Source organism: Chelonia mydas, chromosome 1 (assembly GCF_015237465.2).
Source record: "Chelonia mydas isolate rCheMyd1 chromosome 1, rCheMyd1.pri.v2, whole genome shotgun sequence".
NCBI classification, from domain to species: domain Eukaryota; kingdom Metazoa; phylum Chordata; order Testudines; family Cheloniidae; genus Chelonia; species Chelonia mydas.
In genome coordinates, this window is record NC_057849.1 from 178,416,653 (window position 1) to 178,442,855 (window position 26,203).

General features: G+C 38.9%; 1 long non-coding RNA gene across 1 annotated transcript in view; it reads right to left on the reverse strand.

Moving 5' to 3' along the window:
- Positions 1-1,157: 1,157 nt before the first annotated feature.
- Positions 1,158-26,203, reverse strand: part of LOC122464114 — a 108,151-nt gene continuing 83,105 nt past the window's right edge. The window contains exons 3-4 of the long non-coding RNA XR_006288002.1: positions 9,529-9,606; positions 1,158-1,268 (exon numbers count right to left, since the gene is read on the reverse strand). This is a non-coding gene — a long non-coding RNA (uncharacterized LOC122464114). The remainder of the gene's footprint in view (positions 1,269-9,528; positions 9,607-26,203) is intronic.

The following is a 26,203-nucleotide window of genomic DNA, read 5'->3' on the forward strand; positions in this document are numbered from 1 at the left end:
CGATCGGCCGAACCTATGGACACGGCAGGTAAACAAACTGTCCTGGAGCGCCAGGGGCTTTCCCTGAACAAGAGGTGGACCACAGTTGAGAACCACTGTCCTGAATGTTTTCTTAGCAGCAGCATGGTACAGAGCTGTGACTCCTTTGCTATCTCAGGACTTTCTACCTCCTTTTCCTTCTCTGTGCTCTCCCCTTTATAACAGATCTTATGTTCCCTATTGGTTGCAGCTGTGGTGACTGCCTCCATGATTGGCAGCTCTGGCAGCTGCATGGGGGTGTGATCAAGCTGCTTGCTTGCAAACAGGAGAGACTCTTCCCACTCTGTCTATGCTCAGAAAGGGATTTGTAAACTCCATTGCTCCTTCCCTAAGGACTGGAGTCCTCCCTTTGGCTAGAAGGTCCTGTCCATTTGCTAGATCAGAAAGAAGGCCCTGAGTCAGTTTAAACTATCCAAAAGATCTTTCTTGGTCTGTTGGCCTATGGAAAATCCAGTTTGAACTAGTATATGTGAGCCTCCACAGGAGGTGGTACCTTTCTGGAGGTGTTACAACCTGAGTGAATTTTCCTAATCACCCCTCCACCCCCAACCCCCTTTTTTAGTTGCTGGAGGGGCTGAGGTTACCCTACCTCATAGAATGACATATGATCCTTGGCCCACAATGAAACATAAGCTTAATATAACAAGATCTCCCCAAGATATTGCAGGAAATTGCCAGATCAGTCACACAGATTATTTCCCTACGGTAGCAGACTGGTGTGATGAGACTTTATCAAGATATAGAACGCACACCAAAAAACAAAAAAGGATGAAAAATTGAATGCTGACAAGATTGCTGAGGTAGTTCTAAAGCGGTTATAGATCTTGAGCTAGAGTAATAGGCATATAGTTTGTTGTGATGCAGTGAAATGAAATTAGTAGAAGACAGTGACCAGTATGCCCAGTTGCTCAATATGCCTAGGCTGCACACTACAATCTTTCCTACACAAATATTCTTCTTCTGAATTAATTCAGAGACAAATGATAGGGCTGTCACAGCAATGCAATGTACAAACATAACATCAGTTGTACACTATAACTGCAAATGCTAAAAAGACTACAAACACATTTGTATTGTTTACTTTTTATTTATTAATAATATACACTATTATATAGTGCCTTTTATAATCCCTACAAGTGGAGGGCTCAGATCTGAAGATCCTTAGGAATTCAAGTAGCACAGCTGACTTCAACCAGACTAGAAATGTGCATAGGGTTGTAGGATCAGGCCTTGAATGCAAAAAAATACAGAAATCTCTTTAGTCGTTCCTGCAATGCTTTGGGGTGAAACACAGCAACTGTTTAATTTCGCAGGTGTCCTTTAAGATCACCCACTGAAATACGGACCTGATCAGAACCTGCTTAGTTTACAAAAGCTGCCAATGAAATCACAGCACAGGGTACTGTGTCCGACCTGAATGGTGATTTTATGTAGATTGGTATCTTGGGGACCTTTCTGGTTGCTTGCTGTACAATGTGAATGTACTGTAGATTGGTTTTCTTGGTGCTCTATAGGAAATAGAACAAGGGTCAGCAACCTATGGCACGGGTGCCAAAGGCGGCACACGAACTGATTTTCAGTGGCACTCTGCTGCCAGCCTGGGAGTCCGTCTGCTGGCCTCCTGCCATCCAGGGTCCCAGCCACTGGTCCGGGGGCTCCGCTGCCCGCCTGGGGTACCGTCTGCTGGCCCCTCTCAGCCTGCTGCCGGTCTGGGGTTCCGGCACTACCCCTTGCCAGCTGGGGCCCCGGCTGCCTGCCTGGATGGATGGAACCTCAGGCCAGCAGCGGGCTGAGTGGGGCCAGCAGCCAGGAACCTGGCTGGCAGGAGCCGGCGGACAGAACCCCAGACTGGCAGAGGGCTGAGCCGCTCAGCCCACTGCTGGTCTGGGTTTCTGTCCGCCCGCCCCACTCAGCCTGCTGCCAGTCTGGGGTTCTAGCTGCTGGCCCCTTGCCAGGCAGGGTCCTGGCCACTGGCCCCGCTCAGCCTGCTGCCGGCCTGGTATACCAGCTGCTGGCCCCTGCAGCCGGGATTGGCCTGGAGTTCTGGCCGCCGGCCCCCTGCCAGCCGGGGTTTCAGGCGCCGGCCCCGCTCAGCCCGCTGCCTAAAAATGTTACAATGTATTACTGGCATGCAAAACCTTAAATTACAGTGAATAAATGAAGAATTGGCACACCACTTCTGAAAGGTTGCCGACCCCTGCAATAAAAGAACCCCTATTTTATTTGAATAGCTAAAACTGCACCATGTTTTCAAATTAGCTTACTGCCCTGGTGTAATAGTTTGTGGTATCTTGAGGAAGTATATAGTTCCTTGAGGTGTTTGGACTGGGGGGAAGCATAGAAATAAGAAAAGAAAAGCTAATGGGGTAAGAGTAGAGAAGGAATATCAGGTGTCACATTTGGAGAAAGACGCAGCAGGCAGATTCAAAATTACCACATTAATGGGGAAAGAAAACCTTCACGTAGGTTTCTTCCTCTGTTAGTTCCATCAATGCTTCTTTTGGAATGTATTATGTTATTACCCAACAGTATAGGTAGGTAGTGATTAGTAGTAAAATATATATTCCCACATCTCTGGCTATATGTATGTGGGAACCTCAACATTCAGAGGTACCCAAAGTATTCTGCAGTAGGCAGACTTATCTCTATGAGAAGCTACAAACATATCTAAAAAAATAATTATATTTTAAATCTTATTTAAATGTATATTTTCTGTTTAAAAATTTGGAGGAAACCTGTACAATTCATTGGAAAATATAAGGGAAAAGGACATTAGTACCATGGAAAAGCTTTACTGTTCAATTTTGTTTCAGAGCCAACAAACCTATAATGTCAGATTAGATATACTGAGTGTTTTGAGTTTGAATAAATTGGCTTTTTCACCTATAGTTTCATGTTTGAAAGGCACAGGGAAAATAAATACAGTAGGCTAGAAATTATTAAAATTATCTGTGACATTTTAGGGGTGTCTACACTTTGCTCTTGGGATAAATGTAAACAATACCCTCTCATTAATTCAGGATAGTTTAAGTGAGTAAGAAGAGCAACATGCTGAATTATCTCATCAAAATACGTTGCCATTTAGACATTAGGAGAGCTATTTAGTAGGAAGCACATTTAAACAACCAGATTGTAGATTATTAATTCAGTAGTAGGGTCAATTATCTTAATAAGGACTGGAGATGACGTAGCATTTTGTGAATTAAATCTGCAACAGGTAATTGTGAAATTGCCTGAGGGTGAACATAATCAATTTGGAGCATCTAAGCAACATTTACTTTGGTACTAAAACTGACAAACACAAACATTAAGCTTGTCTATGCTGTCAAATCAGAACAATGACACATGGAATTACATAGGTATTATTCTTTAGAGCTGGGGGAAAGAATTGTTTGGTATGAGAAACCTATGGATTATGTTACAGATGTTGTGTACCTGTATTAAGTTCCAGGAAGAGGAACTTTTACCTCCTGTTCAATAAACAGATAAGTATCCAAAGTTTAATGGAGAGAAGGAAGAATAATGCTTGCCCAAATTTATGATTTTATATAAAACATCAGCCTGTGCATTTAGACCAGATATGACAATATAATATAAAAGTATTCAGCCATATTATTTATTAAACTTCTACGCTGAGTGTCTGCAAATCCTTATTCTTCTGGATAAATTATGTATTACTCGGAACCACTTAAAGAAGCTGTTGAGAGGTCACTTCTCTGAATTCCTTATGCCTCATGGAAAGCAATTCACATCATTAAAATACAAGGAAGTACTGAAAGCACAAAGCTCCCTTTTTGCCATTGGTGTAGATGGATAGTTGACAAAAACATCCTGATTGGGTTTGAACGTATGCAATACTTCCACTTTTTAAACAGGAAAGGAAATATATCTTAGTATTTGGGGCCTAAAGAGAATGAATGCTGTAACTTGATCTTTATGTCTACATTGTTCAAATATATTCAAAAATGTTCTGAATATTGACTTACAGAAACCTCAGATCTTAGATTGTGTAATTAGCTTGGTTTGTAGCCATCAAACCATACTCGAGATTCTTGTCATTAAAGGTGCTAGAGAAGCAAAGCGTGTCATAGATGTAGTAACAGAGAAAGAGCTTTTTCATGCAGTTCTTTGATTTTTATGTTGAAAAACAGATAAATAGGCCTTGTTCTTTTCAGCACAGAATCAATAAATTGTGCAATGTTGCGAGCATTGGCAGACTGGCTAATATCAATGTGTCTCCTGTGGTGATCCAAGCCAGCCTCATTCCCAAACATGCAGCTCCATGGTTATTTTATAGCTATTAGTGCAGCATGGTTTTAATGAGAAATATTTCATAAGCTCTGCCTGTACTCACATAGAGATGACATATTGTTTATCCCAATAATGAAACAATTAGAACTCTTAGCAGGTGTAAGAAGGATATGCTCTAAATATCTTCTAAATCTATCATTCTCTGTTGGATGCCTGAAGACTTTCCGATCTGCAGTAAACAATTATAAAAACCTTTTCTTTGCTTTTTCTTCTCTAAATTCAGATGTTTACTTATTAGAGCTGTGACATAATCCCACATTAAATGCACATGCCGTATGCTTCAAGAAAAGTTTTAACTTTGAATCTGTTATGCCCTTCAGAAATGGGGAGATAAATAATACTCTGAGTATGGCTTCATTCTGGGAACTCAGAAATGACTGGACATGGACCAGGAATCTGACTGGACAGCGGATGGCATCATGCCATAGAAATTGAGAGAAGGGAATATCATGTCAGTTTAGCTGTTGACTGGATTAACAAAGCAGGAGGGATTCAGGAAAATAAAGTTTCACAGGGTCCATTTCTATTACAGGAGGTATGCTTTAAAGAAACCCTACTGAGAGTCTGATTCAAAACCCATTGAAATCAATGGGGGGGTGGGGAGGTGTCTTTGTTCAAGACCTTGTTGTGCTACTGATTTGATGCTTTTCAATTGTGACACTAGAAGATCTGTAATGAACAGAAAAAAGGAGGACACCAGCACAGCACACTGTAATGAGACACAACACAAGTATGGCTAATAAGATGGGAGTCCTAATTGAGGAGCTGGAGAGAGAAAATATCATCGTTGCTAAGTTTAATTAAGTGAAGCATCTAGGGCAAGGATCTGAAATCCTGAATAAGTACAAGGCCTGGCACAGTGTTGTGAAGACAATGAAAATGGGTGTGGAGATGACAGAATGGTGACAGGAGTGTTAAGATGATACTAAAAATGGCTGTGAGAATAAATAGAGAGCATAGAAAGTACAGTCAGTAGATCAGCAACCTAGAACACCAATGACGAAAAAAAAACCTAAGGTGGAAGATGAACCTGAATGATGTTGAAAGGTAGCTGAAAATGAAGCTGTGTGGATGAGAGAAGATGATACAAAGCAAATAGAGAGTATTACCTGAATACCTGGTGTACATGATCAGTAAGTATAAATTAAGAAGAGGTCAACAGAAAGATAGCATCTAATCCCCAGTGAATTTGCCTTATGCAAACAGCTTCTAAATACTTGAATGAAGGAATATCACTAAAAATCAAACTCAGGATATTCTCAGTTGTAACCCAACAGTGCTAATGTGGATACAAATCTGAGCTTAGCACAAAAAGCAAAATTATTAAAGGAATTCTAGTTAATTTTGAAACAGATGTCTGAGGAATATCAAAATAAACAGACTGAAAAAAAAAGCCATGGACTGAAGACAAAGGAGTCAAAATTGTCAATCCCACTCATTGAGGCACAGACTAGAAGGAAGGAAAGAAAATACCAATGTTTGTTCAAGTTTAAAAGGAAGGCTAAAGGTCCGAAGATGACATTCTCTAGACTTGGAACTGAGGGAAAAGAGATGAAGATGAACCTTCATGAGTGCCAGAAGTGAACAAGATAGAAGAACTCTGCTTCAGGTTTCTGCACAGTTTAACTCCTGCCTCACCATTTTTGACCAGTCCTACATATCAGGTTAATAACAGAAGGATTCTGTTGCATCTTCAGCTGCTTCTGTATGTTTAGATTGTAAAAATGCCTGCAGCAGTGAATGCTTTTTCCAGCTTCATTTAGCTAGGTGACTATGATCTTTAATTTTGGATGTGGACTTCACCATACATCTTAGCCACCTCCAAATTGGATTGCTACAAAGTGAGCTACAGAGGGCTATTTCTGAAACCCTTTTAGAAACGTTATGTTGTGTGACTGCTTACAGATGTCTTCATACTCAGTGTTTTATGTAGGGAACATATTACATATCTGTTCCATGATCTGCAAAGAATTATAATTCCTTCAGAGATGCAACTGAAAGTGCTGGTTTCACCTATAAAATTCTTTAATGTACATAGAGCCCTACCCATAGAGACCAACTCTCTCTCCTCATGCTTTTACTCAAAACTTGATAGTCTGAGGCTGATGACTTAGCTGGAGTCTTTGTCCTAGTTGTAGGACCCTGGTCTAGTGTATCTTGGGAAAGGATTTTCACAGTAGAGAGCTCTTCACTCTGTCTCTCTTTTCTTCCATTGGGCAAATGGATCCAAGAGTTTCTATTCTCTCTGAATTTTCCTGAGTGGGTGGAAGTTAAGTGAGAAAGGTTCCAGGTTATTTTTTTTAAGGTTTGGTGGTGGTAGAGAGTTTTTTTAAGTAGTGTTAGTATTACATTAATCTAGATGGGATATGGAGTGCATTTAAAAAGAAAGATATGAAAGGAACATGACAAACCTGGAACAGAAATAGAGTGGAATCCTGTCTGCACTGACATCAAGAAGAGTTTTACCATTGACTTCAGTGGGGCCAGGATTTCATTCAGGAATGTTTTCTATGCCCTTCTGTTTCAGTCATATGCTCCCCCGGATTGGTGTGTTAAAGTGCCCAGGCAGGATTGGAGTAGTGGTTTGACTGTAGTATGTGTACAAGTGTTTGAACAGAGCAAGCATTTTTTTACTTATTTCAGAAAATCTAATTCAAAACTGGAGGTAGGGATGCAAATACTATGGAATATGGTAACATTGAAAACTAAATAACTCATTAATTGATATTCTGCCTTTACTACATGTGCATATTTCCCATTGGCCTCATTTGTATGTAACTGTAATTCTGGTTTACCAGATTATGGCAAAGTGTATTCAGGTCAATTCACTTCTGTATTAGATCAAAGCAATTGTAAGTGTATAATTGTATTCAGTGTTTAAAATTCATAAAACTAATGAAAGTTTACTTGTATTGTTTTCAGTTATCTATTCCTGTCATAATGTAATAGCAAACAGTCACATCGTAAATACCCTTGCAACTAAATTATCCATCAAAGAAATATTGTGAAATGCTAATGAAGGGCTTAAGCACTTTAATAGGAAATGCAACTTTCAAAGCAAGTGATCATTGTGTGTGACATTCAAGGTCAAGGACTGAGTGCAATCTTCACTCTCTATAATAAAAAGAAAAGCCCAAGTGATTAGAAAGACTCTCCATTTGTCTTCTATGAGAAGAAGATATAAATATGGATTCAAAGAAAGATCCTGAATCTCTGGACTGTTTGGATTCTAACAGTACAGAATAACTGAAAGAGAAGACTGAGTTCCCCAGAGTTATTCTGGGTAGCCCTAAAAGACTTTTGGGAAATTGGCAGTCTATTATATCGATGCCATCATTTGGAGTTAAACTGAGATTTATCTATTATTATATTTTACCTGCCTTAGCCTCTCAATAACTCTCATACTTTTTTCTTAGCTAATAAACCTATAGTTAGTTTACTATAGAATTGACTGCCAGTGTTGTCTTTGGTGTAAGGTCTGGAGTACCAATTGATTTGGTGTAAGTGACTGGTCTTTTGGGACTGGGAGAAACCTAACGTGGTGTGATTTTTGGTTTTAAATAACCTTTTATCACAAACTTCATTTTTTTCTGGGTAACAAGATAGGCTGGAGATGCTAAGGGGACTGTCTGTGACTCCATGCTGATACTGGTTCAGTGATCCAGGAGTTCACATATCTTACTAGCTTGGTGAAATCTAATTATAGAACATACCACCAGTTTGGGTTGTCTGCCCTTGTTTTCTGACAGTTTGCCCTGAGATAGTCACTCACAGTGGTGAGCCACTCAAGACAGCATGACAGGAACAAAGCACATAGTTTGGCCCATCACTGTAAATCTTATATTTGATAGCCTTTTCTGATATAAAAAGGAATGTGCCGTATCTCATAGAATATCAGGGCTGGAAGGGACCTCAGCAGGTCATCTAGTCCAACCCCCTCCTCAAAGCAGGACCAATCTCCAACTAAATCATCTGTGTTAAAGATACTTGCCATGTTTTGCATGGTTTCAAATACATAGTGTATAAACAATTTAATAGCTCATATTTATATTTTATATAAAAAACCCTCAAAAAGCAACATCAGCTCATCTGTAGTCAGACTCTCCATCCTGTAAAATTCTTAATGAAAAAGCTATAAAGGAAACTTCTTCTTCTGGAGACCTGAACATTCCAAGCTATATCCACAGCTATGCCAAAGATGTACGTGCCTGAGTGAAAGTCAGAGGCTGGTGTGTAAAGGAGGCTTCAAAGTTTCCCTTTGCCTGCCCCCTATTCTGGTGCTACTCTATGCCCCATCTTAGAGCAGTCTGAGAGCTGCTTTAACTTATACCAAATTGCAGTAGCTACAGAGGGCCAAAACCAGAGCCAATGATTGATGAAGCAAAAGAGCACTCTGGCCACATGTCATTTCCCCTGCTATTCTGGCAGCAGGGAAGGGGAATGTCATAAAGGCCACTACGCTGACAATAAGCCACCAGATGATCACCCTTACACCGGGGGTGACCAGGGGAACTGTTAAACAATTTTTTAACCTGATTATACTGGGGGTTTGGCACAAAGTGTCTGCACTGACCCATTAAGCTTTTTGTACAGCGATTAGCTTTATCATCAATATTAACCTTTCAAAAATGTAAACCACAAATGTTCTCCTGAATCATCATGTAAAAGATTTGTATTTTTAATGACTTTCACTCTTGATGGGTCAGTCAAGTGAGTGCTAAAAAAAAGCTCCTTTTGGAAGTCTGAGTACTTCCTACCTCTCTTTGTAGGCATTGCATCTCATATTTGACGGATTTTTTTTATTTTAAATGGAAACCAGCAGTTTCTACAAGTTTAATAATTTATTTAGTATTTGGTTTGAAACATTAGGACACGTGGTTGAGGTGTCACAGTATACGCCTTGGAACTAAACAGTTTAGTAGGTCTTAAAATGCAGCTATTTCAACAGTCGCTGTAAGCCAAATTGATTCTTCTCAGCCTATGCCTCTGAATGGGGCAGTTATAAACTAGAACTTGTGGCTAAATATACATTAATATTTTAAATGCAGCTTTAACACAAGTGAAAAATATGTAAAGCATAAAAGAAGTTAACTTTCTCCCTCAGTGGCTGCACCATTTCCTAATGAAAGAGTCTCTCCTTTAATGGCCAGAGGCTAATGGGTCAGTTCTCCCACTTACCTTACTAAGAGCAGGCATGCAAGGCATAGCTATAGTTGAGTCTGGACATGACTGGATTCTCCTATCAAGCTCCAAAACCTGTAGAAGAAAGCAGAGCTGTGTTAATTGCTTGTTGTGATTAGAAGGAAAAACAAGTAGCTCAAAGAGCATTGCTAGAGAGGTGAATGCTTTAACATTAAAAAGAATCAGCATCACAAAGTAGAATCAGAAAACTGCAAATCAAAACAGCAGGATAGCAGGGGGATATGCAGCTTTTCCAGAAGCTGGTTCAGAAGGTTGAGTTGGTGCTGTTCTCCCAAACGAAAACGTGATGGAAGCTTTCCAAACAGCACAAAGGTGACTTTGTGGGAGATATATCATAGTATACTTGATCATAGCATTGCACAACCAAATGTGCTGTGAGTTTAGCCATAGTTCAACAGAGAGATCAGTTTTGGAGGATGATTTTTGCCCAGCTATGCTACCCTGAGAGCAGAGGCCAGAGCTGAACACTCACAAGGAACAGAAACAGATTTGGATATTATTTGGGTATTAAAATGATCTTGGGAAATGTTACTAACAGAGCCTTCTAACTCAAAACAGGAAGCTTATCAAGTTGTTAGTGATCATCCCCCTGTTAATGCATGGCTGAGCTGATTAAACAGGGTGGTCACAGTGACAGATGTCTTGTGAAAATTCCCGGTTCTTCAGAAGGCCAGTAATTAAAATTGTAACAGTGGAAACATGGTCTCAGATGTCACTTATAGTATAGGTGTAGGAAAAATGGGTGCCCCTTGTCACGTGGCATAAACAAGACAACTGGAAAGCAAAACCAAATAGTTCAGGCACCCATGTATCAACTGAGACAAAACCTTTGCGGACCAGGGGAGAAGACGGCAAAGGCTGGTCTCTAATCCTTCTCAAAGTTGATTCTCCACTGCCCTACACCCTTTGTAATCAAATCAGAATGGTGGTATTTTATATTTGTTTTGCATGAACTTTCCAAAGGAGTAAGGTATTAGGCACTTAACTGCCATGGAAATCAATGGGAATTAGATACCTAAATACCTTTGAGGATCTGGACCTAAGTGTCTGCACAATAGGCAAGACACGGGAGAACCAGGCCTGTCACCTTGCTAGTATCAGAGGGAGCAAGAAATACTGCCCAATGCACTCCTGCTTGAAAAACAACCACCACTGGGGTCCATTTTACAATAAGTGCTTTTTTTGCAAATAGTGAAGATTACTCACATCATACACTTTTTGAAGATCTGTCTGTAGCCTGATTTATTGATGATCTAAGAATTCCCAGTTATCATTTGGAGTGTTAACAAGTTCTTGTCCCAAGATTAGGCCCTGTATTATTCAAATGATGATATAGTTGGGAAACCTGATGCGCACAGCTGCAACACTCACACGATAGGAACTCTTCCATATTTACAAATAGTTTATTAATTATATTAATAATGGGTGACATTTGTGGACCTGAATAGGAAAAAGGGAGGTTGCTGGAGCTTGATGGAAGAAAGAACCTTATCAGAACAGAGCTGAAGCTGTGAAAAGATTAGTATTCAATTGGTTTGGCTCAAGCATTTGGGCAGGGTTATCATATCCCAATTGGTTCTCCTATACCTAGAAATAAATCTACAGCCCCTAATTTACTCAACAAAGTTATTTTACTTGCATACCAAATTGCTTTCCCAGCTCGCTCTCCTCCTGAATATAATGGTACTCTAATCCAATACTTCTGGCATCAGGGAAAGCTAAAAAATCCAGCTTTTTTCTTCCCACAAGCAATAAAGTATGTCAGGTGTTCCTTAGTGATAAATTATGTTATTTGCTTTAGTGACAAAATGACATAATTAGTGGATGAAGGGAACACAGTAGATATAATAGATTTGGAGTCTAGTAAAGCATTTGAAACAGTGACTCAAAATCTTACTCAAAAGTATTTCCAGTTGACTTGAATAAAAACACTGTCATGTGGATTGAGAGCTGGCTGTAGAACAAAGGGTCATAATGTATTGAATTGGGAGTGGGGGAATATTTAGCAGGATACTGAAGAGATTCATCTTATTAAACATCTTTATTAATAATCTGGAAGTAGAAGTTAAAAACATGTTAATGAAATTTGCAGATGATACTAAATTAGGTGAGGTGAACACTGATGAGGACAAAGAAATAATATAAATGGCACAGAGTGAGATGAGAGAAACAGGCAGAAAATTACAAAATGAGGTTCAAGTTGCAATAATATAAACTAATATGTTTGAGGAAAACAATCTCAAACACAGATATGCATTATGGTTGGAAAAAACTTTGATGCAGTGGAATGCTAAAAAACACCTGAGGGTGATAGTGTGTAGCAAATTGGGCAGAAAATAACCACCTACGGGCTTTATTTTAGATTAAAATCAACTCTACTTATTAAGGGATTGGAAGTGTGACCCTCTCCCTTACCTGCCCTCTCCTCCCAGGGTTGCTGGATCTATAATGAAAAGACTATCAGTACTTGGCTCCTTATCTCCATCCAGAAATGATAGAAGCAGGACCCAGCTATTTTGGTAGAGCTGGCAGATCTGACAGCCTCTCTACTGGATTTCTGTTGTCTTTAAATTATAATATTCATAGAATCACAGGACTGGAAGGGACCTTGAGAAGTCATCTAGTCCAGTCCCCTGCACTCATGGCAGGACTAAATATTATCTAGACAATCCCTGACAGGTGTTGGTCTAACCTGCTCTTAAAAATCTACAATAATGGAGATTCCACAACCTTCCTAGGCAATTTATTCCAGTGCTTGACCACCTTGACAGTTAGGAATTTTTTCCTAGTGTCCAACCTGAACCTCCCTTGCCGCAATTTAAACCCATTGCTTCTTGTCCTATCCTCAGAGGTTAAGAAAAACATTTTTTCTCCCTCCTCCTTGTAACAACCTTTTATGTACTTGAAAACCGTTATGTCCCCTCTCAGTCTTCTCTTTTCCAGACTAAACAAACCCAGTTTTTTCAATCTTCCCTCCTAGGTCATGTTTTCTAGACCTTTAATCATTTTTGTTGCTCTTCTCTGGACTTTCTCCAATTTGTCTTTCCTGAAATGTGGCACCCAGAACTTGACACTGGACTGGATTATGGAGCATTTAAAATTTTATTCAGCTGCAAGTCCATAGCCTTTCAGAGATATGGGACTCCACAATGAGCACTTCAACAGTCTGAGAGGAGGTTCTATAGATAAAGCCACCTACCTCGCTTGGAGAATTGGAGAGGGAAGACAATGGGGTCACCTTTAACCAAAATATGAATGAAATTTGGGCTGCTGGTGTTATTTTAAAAATGTGAATAATTTTTTCCAGTTCTAGATTTACACTCTCCTCAAAATGAGCTTCATTTAATTTCCTCCCTCTCCCACCAAAATTAATAATGATAAACAGCACCAGCTATTTTTTCAGGTACAATCATTAGCTCTTTTTAAAGGCCTTCAGTGGCTCGGAGCTCTGTATCACTAAAATTATTAAACAAATCTTTCACTTACCTTCTGGTTATTTTTCAATTTATTTGAAGTTGGCTACAATTAAGTCTATTTCTTAAAATACAAATTCTTCTAATAAGGAATACTTTGTAGGTCAGACTACTGAGTATGCTCTCAGTGCTCCTGAAACGTCTTCTGTGTGGTTGCAGGTTTCCATTCAGCTGCTGTTGCAGTGCTCAGTGTTCCCCTGTTTTATCTAAAATTCCTTTTGGTCTCTTTGGTGCTGTTTGGAATTTATTTGGGTCCAGTGCCTGGACAATCACAGAATGGCTCACAGAATCAGAGCATCATAAGTCTCACTTATGACCCACCCACGCTTCTGTGCTACACAGAACTTAGATGCAGGACAGACGCAAACCTGTTATGTTTTAGAGTTACATGCTTCTGTTCAGTGCGTGTCCCCCAATAAGCCAAGATCCAAGGATGCAATGGGTGACAAAGAACCAAAATGAGGGGCCAAAACAAAAATACAAATATTCAGGCAAAGTAGTTAAAATACCAAGGGAATAATTATTTTCATGTAAATAACACTTTCTATTATTATCGCTCAGTTACATGTGTACCTCTGACGTAAATACTTTTCAGCAGTAAAAGTGAGAACACAGCAAATTTGTTTGGAACATGGTAATGTCGGTGTTAAAATGAGGAACATTTGAGAGATTTTGTTCAATGACATCTGAGTTCATCATTTTTATGGTAGAGTATACATATTGGTGATGAACAAAGTCTCTTCAGACTCCGTGAAAGAGATTGTTGCTTTGTATAATCATCCTACTGATATTCAGTAATAAACAGTTTGATATGAGTCACACATCAACACTACTAAAACACAACCCAGAACATGCTAAGTTGTTACTGTTTGGTTTACTGATACCAATGTCACTGTCCCCCATGCAGTTCTTTTAAATGGTATCTCCCCATCTTTCAAATATTGCATATAACCTTGGAATGAATAATGTTTTATCTAGACTGAGCATTCATCACATGCATGAAACTTGATACTATCTGAGTAATGAAGTTGTTTGGAAAAGCCTATATATAGTTGTTGGAATGAAGTTTTTGGAAAAGGCATATACAGTATGCCTACTGTACAGGGGTGTTGTGAGAATTACTGAACATAAAATTACTATATAAAATGTTAAACATTTATTCTGTCTACCACCATATTTGGATGCCAGGTCAAGATCTACCTTGATGCTTATGTATGGTGTTAGTTTTATTTATGTGCGTGCCACACATGCACACACACACTACGATGAGCAGTATTTAAGATATACATAAGGGCTATCTATTTTGGACTTGATCGTGGACTCTGCTCATCGCGTTTCCTGGGCTCAGCAACTATTATCACAGTAGTGTGTGTTTTCATTGGTTTTGAGTACTGTTTTCTCTGCCATGACTTTTACACAATAGAACATTAACAAGACTCAAGACAGAGCAAGTTTGTAAATATGCAAACTTAACAAAGCATTCTGGTTTAAACACTTGCATTACCTTATTTTACACAGTAATGAAGTAATCAGTCTTAGAATGCATAGAAGTGACACTTGCAAAGTTGTTCAAATGCTTCTCTTAGCAGTTGCTGATCATTTAATACGGTACTTTTTAATGGGCTGATTTTCATGTTTACTTTTATTCTGCCTTGTAACAAAATATAGTAGCCTTCTACCGAAATGTCCCAAACATTACACCTTTAGAGTAAAAAGAAAAGGAGGATGCATCCGATGAAGTGAGCTGTAGCTCATGAAAGCTTATGCTCAAATAAATCAGTTAGTCTCTAAGGTGCCACAAGTACTCCTTTTCTTTTTGCAAATACAGACTAACACGGCTGCTACTCTGAAACCTTTAGAGTGATATGTCTGCAGCATACTAGAACATTCCACAGGATACTATCATTTTCTCTTCTCCCAAGTATAGCCTAAGCATTTGTCCTAGACTGAATATCAATTCCTACTGCTTTTGGTCCAAGATAAACTGTACTCATCACATTTTAATTCGCTTATACCATATACATTTAATTGCAGATTAAAGTCAATACATATTACTATGTTCAATATGGGAGCATTTCTATTTCATTTCCTATGGTGCTTGAAATGAAGGCTGTTAGTGAGCCAAATATTTTCTACCAGTTATGTCAACATGTTTTCTTTTACCAGAATATCTAAGCAGCATTTGAATTAAACTGAGAATATTTTACATCCACAATAATATAGTTGGCTCACACTGTAAAGGTTTTATACGTCTCTCTTTTCAGAATAGCTTTTCTATACATTTTAGCACTCTGATCAAAACTAGATATTCCCTTCTTTTCAGTAACAAAACAAAAAGTGTCTGTATGAAATTGAAACCATTAGTTTCAATTAGTATTTCAGTAACTGATCCTCTTTAAGTGTCATCACTATGGCAACACACTCAGATTCTTCAATTCATAAATAATAGATATTGTTTAAAATCCACCTCGGTGGATCAAAACTCCCCAAATGCTTCTTCATCTGCTTTCCATTTTCTTCATTTGTCTATGTTCCTAAAAGGTGCCCTGCCATCCGAACTTTTGGGTCCCTCAGGTTGTTCATTTCTTTAAGAATTGGTGCTGCCACTCTATGGGCTAAAATAATTAGAGAATCTAAGGACAAAAACATCTGGAAGGCACTTGGCATATATTATTAAATGAATGGGAAATGATCAGTTACAACAGCAGATGATTAGGCAGGAAGGCACATTTTACTTGCAAATGGGGCACAGTTGGCAAGTTAACTTGAGCAGGTTTCAGTACTACTGAAGTGTCATGTTAGCACTTTGTGAATGTTTGCAATATGAACTCATGGACTAAGACGCTCCTGCTATAAATCGTATCAGACAACTGTTTCTATAAGGGTGACACACGCTATCTTCTGAAATGCTGGCCTTACGCAAACGGTACCATGAGTTTGCTCGTTAACTCCACTAAGTTAATAGAGATATGCATCATTATTTCTTGATATCTTGTGATGTCTTATGTATGAAGTACAAAAAATTAAGGCAATCTCAGAGCTGCTCCATAGTTAAGGCTGAGTTGCAATTTGCACTTAAATCAAAGTTTAAACTTTTGTTATATAATGTATAAAAATTATTTATACTCCCACACTTGGAGCACTTACTCTTAGAGTACAGAATGAATTTTCTGTTAATTTATAAATACATTTAATTGTTTTGAAGTAATCTATAAAAATCTTAAAGTATCTTCCATCCTCCTCTCCCCCTCCCCTTTATTTTTCACATCAATCTAGCAAATTAAATGCTGATTGTGAAGATTTGAAAATTAACTCTTTTCTAGATTATAACAAACTCTAAGGCATAGGCAATTTTTAAGCCTATTAATGTGCTATTTTTTAATTTATTGTCATGATTAGTCACAGCTGTTTATCAATTGCAATGATCAACAAATATTGAAGTCATCAAATATATTTGCCATTGAATAGATTTTCCAGAAACTAAGCTTTTGGTTAAGTAAAAAAAATAATGTTTCTAACTCTCAGGAAGATATCCATACATTAGATATAACACCCCCGCCCCCACACCCGCAAAAACTATGAAATTCCTGTACATAAAATTTAATTACCTTCCACTCAAAGTTGCTCATGTGCTTCCTAATTAGAATGTCAACATTAACAAAACAATGTAACTTAAGAAAAGATTCACACCCAACACAATACCAGCCAGTATAATCTCATGGAAAAAATAGTATGTGATCATGCAATTGAAGACTATACCATGACTCACATCCATAAAATGGCCACATTAAGGTTTTCAGGAAATCTTAATTCTGATATTTCTAAATTCAATGCTTGGCTTTGCAACCTTGGTAATGTTATTTTAGAAGTAGTTTTGGGGAGATTTTTAAATGTAGTATAGAAGTTTGTGTTTCTCATAAAACCAGAGATTTTTCATACATAATTTATTTTGTATTATTTCTGTCCAGGGCATAGTATGTGAAGATATTAAGATTTTGAACTATTTCTGTGTTCACTTGCACCAATTATATACCATCGTAACTCTATTGCTTTCAAATGACTTACAGAAGTGTAAATCAGGAGAGAATCATGCCACAAAATTTAAAGATTATTGTTGTAATCCATTTTTAAATAACACAAGGGTAGGAGTTAAGGTTGTGTACTGCAGTACAGTTTAATTTTATTTTTTTCATGTGGAAAGGGAATATAACTTGTGTCAAGCCTATACGTACAGTTATGCTGAATTATGTTAATTGGAATAATCAGAATATGTTGGACATTAATGCAGAAAAAAGATGGCAATAAATGAAAAATAAATAAGAAGCTGATATGGTATCAGTAAAGTGTGCTATTTCTAATAAGGAAAATGAAGTCATGGGGAAGAGAAGACTCAGACCTGGATGAAGAACATTAGGCTGCTGAACAGTATTATGATGATCCAGCTCCTCTGTGTAAAACAATAAATTTTTGATGCACACGTTATGTCAGCCATGACAAATGGAGCGGAAGCATGGATACACACCAAGATGTAGCAGAAGGGATAATCTGGACAGGATTAAAGAGGAAGATTTATATGTAGTAACATATGAAGAGACAGGAAAACAAAATGAAGAAAGGAGAACTAGAGTAAATAGGGACCAAATGCAAAAGAAAGCCAATTCTGAGAATGTGAAGAAGTTAAATTGCATCCCCAGAGCCTCAACGGTAAATGAGCTTTACCTGGACTGATAGGGGAAAGAGGATTGTGGCTCCTTCCGGGTCTCTCCTCTCTCCCACTTCTTGTCTTCTTCCCTTTCCCATGGGATTTCAGCTCTTTCTGGGTTGGTGGGGGAGTCATCATCCTAGCTGATTGGCTAGCCAGAAGGGGCACAGCAGAAGCCCATTGGCTCTCATGCCTCTAAAGGGGAGGGCATGTACGCCCTTTTTACCCTGACCAGAGTACCATTATGCGCCCGGAACAGTAGCTCCCACCTTTTGGATTAGCATAGGATCGGATTTGATTGTGGTGGTGTTTTTGTTGTTGTTGTTGTTGTTGTTATCTGCTCTGTGTTTTACACTAATCGTTTTCTGGGACTGGTAAGGGCTTTTTACCTCTTTTTACCAGATTTGCAAAATGGGTAGTTTTTTTTGTGCTTCCCCCACCGCAGCCCAGGGAGCCAGTGCTTAGGTTAAGAAGTAAAGTTTTAGTTGTCACAACTTGTAAAGCATCCAGTGAATGTACTGTTTTGAAAGAGGTTCTGGTTCCCCGATAAACTGAAATTGGAAGATGATTTAGGGGAAGGCATCCTCTAAAGGAGATGGGGAATGGTGTTTGGGCTCCTAACATCTGGTACAAAGAGGAAACAACTCTCTTTTCATTATCCCTTAGCCCTCATACAAGGGGAAGGCAATGGGGTCCCAGCAACAGACTGGGACCGGGTAGAAAGAGCTAATGGCAGACCTCTACTAGGTGGAACAAATTAGGGAAGGATGAATTATTGCCAGATAGTTCCCAGATCAGTAGCCTAGTTAAACCATATCCTTTGCATTTTGTGGTTCTTCCCGCCTGCCCAGGACAATGAAAATGCACTGGCCATTAAGATGAGAAAAGAAGAAGGAAATTGGACTATTAATACTTCATCAGTCTACCTGATTTTGCTGTTGCTGCTTTGTTATTCAATTTTGGCACAATATTGCTCTTAAGCCAGTTTATCTGGCTCAGGAAAGACCACCTCGCTGCAAATATGATCCTCTGAGGTGTAGGGCCAGTACTGGCTCTTACACCTCTTTTTTTCCCTGCTGCTGACTTATCCGAGAGATGGTGATTTGACAGGAGGAAAGGCAGCAAAACTGGGATGCCATTGCAACTCCACTAGTCCTCAGATGCTTTTTCAGCTTCTTAGACCTAGTAGAGGAATCTTCAAGCTGCCCTAACTTAGTATTGTGGGACTGACTATACACAAAGACTGTACCTGGATCAAGAAGTCAAAGGTGAGCTTCAAGTCACTTGACTAACACCCAGTGCAGACCATCTACACTCCAGGAAATGATCCATTTTTTCTTAAAATGTTTATATTTACTTTGCGTTGATTTCTTATAGAGATACCTTTAGTTAGATACCAAGCTACTTTGGGTGGGTATATACTTTGATGAATGCTATGTAAATACTTCTGTTCCACCAAAAATACAATACAATCTCATGCCTGACCTTTATTTCAGTGTTATAAAACAGTTTCATGAAGTTACAGAAAAAGAAAACAAATTGATCATGCAAACTGTCAAATATTTGACTGATTTTCCATAGACATCCTCATTTCCATCAAATAAAATCTTTGTGCATTCAGAGAAAGCCTCCAAATAGGATCAAGTGTCTCTAATCAATTACTATCTTTAAAAGTTTTGGATTTGATTTTACATTCTTCAGGTTCACTCAACACTTAAAAATTTTATTCTAGCACATGCAATGGCAAATTAGCTCTTTTTGCACTGGGAAGAAGTAAAAGGAAAGGTTTCCATCTACCTCTTTTTTACATATATCAATAGAAGACATTCCAATTAAAAGCAGAATATTAAAAATGGCACAAGCAAACAATTTTATCCAATTAGTAAAGAGCCCAATACACTTAATTCCCCAACTTCCAGTTTTGATAAACAATTCTAGGAAACCTGGTGGGATACATTATTAATTGCTTATTGTAAATCCATTTTTCTGAGCATTTCTCAAAGACTGGCTACTTCCTCCACATCCGAGATTTAAAAATATGGTTACAAAAGGGAGTATCTCACAACTGTCCTACTTCAGGCAGTGACAGTCCCTGAATAAAATAAGATTTCCTCCAACATAATCCATTATTAGAATTCTGTATCCCCACATACAATTCAATAATTCCAGACTCTGTCATCTCCTCCCAAAGAATTCATGATTTCCGTACTCTTCTCTTCTCCCAAATCCACCCATCCCCACTTCATCTCCCCACCCCTCTATCTCATCAAGTGTTTATTACCCTATTATTCATCTTATGGAGTAGCTTTGGTGGCAGGCGGATTGGCCTATGACCTCTGAATGTGGGATGGGTGGTTGGTCAGTTCAGTGAGTGGGAAGTAGATCCCCTCCAGTGATGGGATGGTTGGGAATGGGTCTCTTTTAGTGCTTGATGTCCTCTAGCTATTGGAGGGGGTCGGCTGGGAGAACAGGTCTCCCCCACTGTATATAGAGGGTTGGAGATAGTTGGTTTCTCCTGCGTGGTTGTGGAGGGTTATGGATAGGGAAGGAGTGGGACTCTACTTTCCTTCCCGCTACTGGCTCTTGCAACTCAGTTTTGGTGGTCAGCATTGGTGAAGAGGGAGGTGGGCTGTGGCTGTGCATATCAGCATCTTTGTCTCTGCTTCCTTTCCCCAGTCTTGTATGATTCTGAAGCAATTGGGATGGGTGGATGGAGTAAATGGTGCATGTCACAGGGTCTAGCTTCCCCCATGATCCTGCTGCAGAAATGGGTCCCAGCTATTTGTTCCTTTCAACACTATTTGCTCACTATTCACTGGTATACGTTGCTTCACACTGCTTTGTTTTCAGGGTTATTTTTTTATGTGACAAAGGGCTGGAAACTACAGCTGGGCAGGATTTGTTTCTGTTTAAAGAAATTAAAAATGAAAATTGGTTGTGAAAAATGTGTGGTTTTCACAGGAAACACACACACTGAAACCTCAAAAGTCAATTTGTTTGTTTTGACAACTAAAACCCTACTTTTTTCCTCCTTTTTTGGTTCAAAAGATTGTTTTTAACTAAACTCCATTTTCTGATGGAAAACACTTGGTCAAAAAAATGATGACCAGCCCTAATAGAAACTTAGACCCTGAGCCTGTAAGAATCAGACACAGGCAGAATCTTGCACCCAAGCAAAGGCCATTTAAATCTGCAGATCTCCATACAGGAGCAGGCTCTATCCACATTGATCCAGTGCAAGACCAGAGCTTTTTGCCTTGTTTGGTTTCTTAATGTGTACCAAAATTTTCTTCCAGGCGGTACTGAGGTTGGTAAGCTAACAAGGGGTTCACAATGCCTCATCGGTACTTAATGTATCGGCATCTTCCATTTTTAGTATAATCCACCATAGTCAAGTGAAATTTTTGCTCCAACCTGAACATTCTGGTCACATCCAATATTTTACACATGGTGAGACAAATCTCATAAGATATAAGCAGATGGTGACAGCTTCCCAGTTTTATTAAGTCAAATTGAGATAGCAAACATAAACACTGGTCCCAGGCTTATGTACCAGGTGAATATGCTGCCTTTTGAAAAATCTCTGCCAACTTCTTAAAAACCATGGACAAAATAATTATGGATTAAGAAATTACCATATCTCTCCTAAAAGAACCTTTACGAGACCCAAGTTTACGACAAACATGGGATTGCCTTCTGTTTAATCTTGCACATAAAGATGGTTTCATTTGGAAAGAGTGACTATGCTCCCTCAAGACTCAGTTGAAAAAGTACTCTGATCATTAAAAATCCTAGATCACCTGAGGTATGTTATTTGAAATTCAAGAACTACAACTGATATTTGCACAACCTCTTTAACCACTCTCTGGAACAATCCAAAAGGTAAAATATTCAGTAAAAATATCGTTATTATATGATGAAAATCTATAGAGTAAATAACATCCAAGTTGACTGTCTTATTTGCGACCAGATACTCAGTTCTTGTGATTCTTTCATATTATCTATTTCTAACATACATACATCATAGACAGTTAGAATAACATTTATATTAGAATGGGCAATAGCAGCCAAATAACATTTTGTTTTCAGTTTGACCCCCAAATATGCTTTTTTGATTTTTCGGACTGCCAGAGAACTGAAAAATTAATTATTCACACAGCTCTAATCTTAACACAGCACTGCAGTGTAATGATATCTTTCAACTCCTGGAAATTGTGCTTACTTGAAGGTTCCCAGTTTCCTTAGGCACTTTTCAAAATCCCTCCTGAGGTTATTCAGTTAACATGGGGCTAGGTGACAACCTGGAAGTCCTATGCCTGGATCTGCAGATAACCCACTTATTACAGAATGCCACCTGAAAAGTACAGGTTCTACTCCCTTTTAATAACCTTGGACTGTCAAGACTAATACATTATTTATTTATTTTCTGGGAATGGGTGGTGTGACGGGGTCGGGCCGAATGGCTACAGGAGAGTAATAGAAGGCAGATATATTAGCCCCAGGTTCAGTAGGTCCCTTTTCCCTGGGTAAGGTAACAGGGAAAGTTCCAGAACAATCAGGAACCTTCTGGAGACAATTAAGACAGACAGGCTGATTAGAAGACCTGCAGCCAATCAAGAAGCTGCTAGAATCAATTAAGGCAGGCTAATCAGGGCACCTGGGTTTAAAAAGGAGCTCTCTTCAGTTTGTGGTGTGCGTGTGAGGAGCTGGGAGCAAGAGGCACTAGGAGCTGAGAGAGAACGCGGACTGTTGGAGGACTGAGGTGTACAAGCATTATCAGACACCAGGAGGAAGGTCCTATGGTGAGGATAAAGAAGGTGCTGGGAGGAGGCCATGGGGAAGTAGCCCAGGGAGCTGAAGCTGTCGCACAGCTGTTCCAGGAGGCACTCTAGACAGCTGCATTCCACAGGGCCCTGGGCTGGAACCCGGAGTAGAGGGCGGGCCCGGGTTCCCCCCAAACCTCCCAACTCCTGGTCAGACACAGGAGGAGTTGACCTGGACTGTGGGTTCATGAAAACGGCCAAGCTGAGGGCCGCCGTGAAGCTCCAAGGTGAGCAAATCCGCCAATAAGTGCAAGACCCACCAAGGTAGAGGAGGAACTTTGTCACAGTGGGAAGAGGAAAAAAGATTCAGAGGCTCATGTGCCAGTTGTTTTCCTCTTCAGAGATGTGCCACGAAATAAATGTGTCTTTTCTGAGTAACATCTGTTCATGTATTATATTGGAGTATGGTCTGATTTTGCCCTCTACTGTCTAAAACTTACAGCTATAAAACTTCACTGGAATTGCTCTTTAGAGCAGGGACTTGCTGTTTTGGTTGCCAATCAATACTAGTTGTATTGTTTGCCAATCAATACTAATTTAACGAGCTGGGTGGTGATAGGGTTCTAGTTCCAGAATCAGACACAACAGAATTGAAACTAACAAATTCAGTATCTTGTGGGGAACTCTGGTTTGTAAGGCAAAGAAATTCAGATTGAGGGCAAAGCAAAGTCTTAGCCACTTTTATTAACACAATAATGACAAAGAAGCTCCAACCCACAGAAACAAATATCAGTAATATGGTATTAGGGATATCTTTTATATTATTCCTTGCATATGCTAATAGACTTACATATTCACACCCTTTCCAGGAGATCTGGTGATCAGAGACAAAAGACCAGCCCTCTCCTTGGCAAAGCAAATGAGTTTGATGGTCCAAACTGCAGTGCCTGAAGGTTGGTGATAGATGATGACAATGAAGAGCTGAAGGGCAATGGTGGAAAGCTCGCTTACCCTATACGGTGGTCTGGCCTGGAGACGGTCATGAATATTTATTCAGATGCCCAGCCTCCCATGTCCATATCTAACTTCCTCACCCTAATAATACTGGGGTGCATTTATCCTATAGTTTGATATATTAAAGCTTTTAACTTATTACAATATACATCAAATATTGCTAAAGCAAGTTCATGGTTAAACATCTGCCAACAATTTTATCCTAAAATATTCAAGCCTAGTATCAGTTCAGTATTCCTGTGGTTGCCTGGTATTATGTACTGACTCCCCTCAGAAGATAGGCCTATGACCCTTAGCATAGATACAATGGCCTATGCTTTCACTTATGCTAACCTGTGTAAACCAGTTTCTTACAGGAACAGGCCTGTAGGTTCCTTGTGTAACACTAAGTAAAATTAAATGCTTTAGGTATCTCTATGGTCAACAGTAACCTTGCAAGAAATAGGTATAATAGGAAAGGACATTTGTAGTAATTTGTAACAGATACTAATACTAAGACACTGAGTTCAGAATAATGCTGAACTATGGTTAGCAAAATGTAATTTAGATATTTTTCTGGTGCAGATGTACAGGAAGGCTCAAAACAAGACTGATTTACACAGGAAATATGAGTTTGAAGGCCATTTAAGGAGCTGTAAATATCAAGCAGGCATTGCATAGGTATTCCAAGGTAAAATTATTTTTTTCCTGGTCAGCATTTCAGAAAAATTATGATTTGTCAGTCATCTTGGTTTGAACTGTGCAATCTTTGACTTTTTTTTGTAAAAGAAAAACTTAGACTCTCCCAGTATTGTATATGTGAAACTTGGTATCCTACTATTCAGAAAGCTGTCCTGGGAATCTGCTCATGCAATGGACACATCTACTGAGGAGCTTTCAGCAAACCAGAAGTATGATCATTGAGATAAGTATGATCTGAAAAGGTCAAACAATGATTTAGGACAGGGGATAGCTGATGGCAATGTCCACAATGCATCAGAGAAATATTTCAATTAAAAATAGAAATGCTAATTTGTTTCACCCTTTCATAGCCTGAACAAACAATGGAGACTTCCACCATGCCACTTTGCTGTGCATCTTTTCTCATTATCATCTCTCTTTCACCAGAGAACAATATACTATACATAATGCACACTCCAGATTTATACTTATTTTTCAAGAAATCAGCCAAAATGTTTGAATTAAGATAGTTGTGGCAGGAAATGATAAATTATCACAGGCAAATGGCAGTTTGAGCATGGAAGGCCTGATGGGATCAATTCTGTGGCTTTCAAGTGTCTAATTCCCTTCTCTCCCCTCTGCGGTGACTTTCTATTTTTAATAGAAGATCTATGTCTGTGGATGCATTGTCACTGACTTCAATGGGCACAGAATAAGTTCCCAAGTGAGAAGGCTTTCAAATAATATGCATATTATAACAGTAGGGCAACAGTACTCAATACAGAAGAGCAGAAAGGGCAAACATTTTTAACGAAGAGCTTAAGGGATTCCCCTCTATGGATTTTGACAAATAAGGTTAACAATGATGCATTAGGGGGAGGCTTTTCTATATGCAAATGTGAGTTGTGTGAAGTCTCCATAATAAAAAAAATGGAGAATTGTTGAGTAATTGAGCATTTTGGTGTACAGATAAGATAGTAATGAATTGAATAACTCTTTATCAAGTGAAAAAATGTTTTAGAACAAGGTGGATGATCCATTCCACATTCATAAACTCAGTTACAGCATGTTACAGTTTGGATTAAGTCTCTCTACATTTAACCCATACATTTCATATTAACCTTTTTATATTAAAATTACCTGCTCTCCATAAGCCCTATTATGTTAAAATACCTTTAGCTTCTTCTTTTGCAAAACGAAGTGGATTTGTTATTTCACAGAACTGCTATGATACCCTGGGTTTTATTTAAAAAGACAATACAAGTATAAAAGTAAACTCAGTATGGAATAGTGACTATTTTATTCCAAAATCAAATGAGGTAAAACTGTTGAGAGTAAACATGAAAGACTAGACACATACAGTTAGCTATTTATCTCTGCCCATGCTCATTACTGACATGAGAGAAACCCACTGCAAAACTATTCTAAAAGCACCATTAAAAAGGAGAGCAAAGAGTGACCAATACAATAGATGCCAAATAATACCTCTTAGCTTCTATGATGCAAGGAAATATAAAATGTAGCACAACTGGCATGGTTGTGTGACTGTAAATTACCATTTGATAACCACTATGCTGTGATGTCAGGGATTTCACATGTTTGAGTGCGGTTCCTGACCCTTTTAAACTCCTCCTGGCTGTAGAAACTTGGGGAAAAATCTTGGTCCTCTTGAACGTACTGGGAGCTAGTAGCCTCCAAGACCTTATCCACGCAGTTCCCAAGAACTCAGCTTGACTATGAACTCATTACTGAGGTTTCTTTAGTAGCATACAGTGAAACTTCATGTGAGTTGATTGGGCTCAAGTGTTGATAGTGGGTACAAGGCATACCACACATCCCAAGTTACATGGCAAACTTCTTCCTTTATATACATTTGCACTAATTACATGGCATTTACTATGCATTGTATTATATGTTTTGGGACTGGCCTGGTCACTTTGTAGGCACCAATCCCTGTAAAGCGCACACTGACCATGCATGATTTACTCTATACCTCATCTTATGTTCTAGGCTTATCTTATACATTATCTTGTCCATTG